Genomic DNA, 2177 nt, shown 5'->3' with positions numbered 1-2177 from the left:
ATTCATTAAGAGAATGCAACTATATATCTATCCCAACCACTTTGAATACACAGATACAAAATGGACAATCATCGGTATACCCCATTTTTCCTAAGTTCCGTTATAGAATATTATAGGTGTGTAAACTCAGCAAAATATTCTAAAAGAGTCCAGTAGCCCATAATAGCATTGGGTCTTAGCTTCTTCTTTACCTATTCTTACTCCTTTCATTTCTCTCTCTTGTCTAATGGCTCTAGCTAAATATTCCAGAATTATATTGAAAAGGAGTATGATAGAGGAAATTCTTGTCTTGTACCTCATCTGGGAGTAAAATATGTCAGTTTTCCTTCATTTAAGATTATTTTACAGTTGGATTGTCATAGATGGATTTTATCTGATTGTGGTAGACGAAATCTATTCTAATTTTCTGTAGCACTTTTGTTTTAAACTTTCTCTCTTTTTTAATTAATTTTGTGGAGAAACAAATAGCAATGAGACAGTTTCAAAATAGTTTAATAGGACAGTTACAATAATTAATACATTGCATATTGTTGTCCTTGTAGTAGTTATTCATAGTACATGATGCAGAAATGATATCCTGTGCAAACGCTATTAGTACAAATCTTTCTTCTCATTCAATTAAGAGAAAGTAGCTGTATATCTTTTTATTTTTTTGAACAAGGGATTGAACTCAGGCTCTTGCACATGCCAGGCAAGCTTTTATTTTACTGAGCTATCTCCTGAGAACCATCAGCGGTACATTTATCATAATTTTTTTTTGTATACAGACAAAAAATGTTCCCTCATTTATATCTCCTTTTTTGCTTAGTTTTGTCAGAGATGGGTATTCCATTGCCATTTAAATATTGTAGGTGTGTGAATTCAGCCAAATAATCCAATACACTCCACTAGTGTGTAATAGTAATGGGTTATCCATAGGACTGGCAGTGTCAGAAGTTGTTGACTTGAGCATTTTACATCTCAGCATTATTAATATTAATATGGCTTTACATATTACATCTCATTTTTATAATTTTCTGCTGGACAGTTAAGACTAAGATGAAACCAGACCTATAAAACAAGAAATGTAACTTTTATATATGACAAGGTCAGTCTAAACCCCTCAGGATAATGACCTCAAAGCCTTCATATATAATTGGATGCCACTTGAAGGTTTAAGTGAAATAAATCAGACCCACATGTGTAAATATCATATAGTCTCCCTAGTGTAAGAACTCAAAAGAAGAAATAAAAATAGAAAGTTCTGCAGTACTTTGAACATGAGTGTGGGATGAACTTTGTAGTGTGGGATGAACTTTCTCAAATGACTTTTCTACATGATCATGTGATTTTGGATTTAGCTCTATTGATATAATGTATCACATTATAGACTTGCATATATTGAGCCATTCTTACATTCCTGGGATGAATCTTACGTGGTTATGGTGTATGATATCTTTTTTTTTTTTTGTCTTGTTTTTCTGTTATGCTACATTATTGGTTCATTTATTTTGTTCTAGTTCCATTTCACCCAGCAATACATCTGTCTCTTGCATACACTAAGTATGTAAAGATCCAATTTTGCATGTGAAATATGACTTACTCTTCATGGCATCCCAAATTTCCTCTCTAACACATATTGCAAAAAAAATTTAAGTTCTTCTTTTATTCTCATATTTTCCTGGCTAAGTAAAAATATTTATTTTTATTTTTTGTTTTTAGGGGAGGTTTTTCTTGTTCTTTTTTCCTCCAAAGGCACTGTTGTCTTAACCTTCTTCTTTTTCTTTTCCATAATTTTATTGAGAAACAAATAGCAATCAGACAGTTTCAAGCCAAATTGGAAGGACAGTTTCTTTCTTTTTTTTTTTTTTGTCTTCCCGAATTTTATTATATTCATGGACACGATTCATGGAGAGCGCACAGCCAGCAGCCCCCACACCTTGCTGACAATGAACAACTAGAATACAGCTTGAGGCCTTCCTACCACGCCAGCCACTTAGCACGACTGGTTAGTGCCCAAACTGATGTAACTTTTGGGCAGGATAGGAACACTATATCTGACAAATAGAAACTACTTCAAGCCCCAGTACATACACTGGATAAAAACAGAGCTGCTTTGGCTGAAGTGGGCCTGGAGATACCCCTGGCCATCACTTCCACTGCCCTCAATGCCGAGGGCCCTACTGCCCATCGAGCTC

Source organism: Octodon degus, unplaced genomic scaffold (assembly GCF_000260255.1).
Source record: "Octodon degus isolate 3935 unplaced genomic scaffold, OctDeg1.0 scaffold01262, whole genome shotgun sequence".
Classification (NCBI taxonomy): Eukaryota; Metazoa; Chordata; class Mammalia; order Rodentia; family Octodontidae; genus Octodon; species Octodon degus.
Note: the sequence above shows the minus strand (reverse complement) of the source record.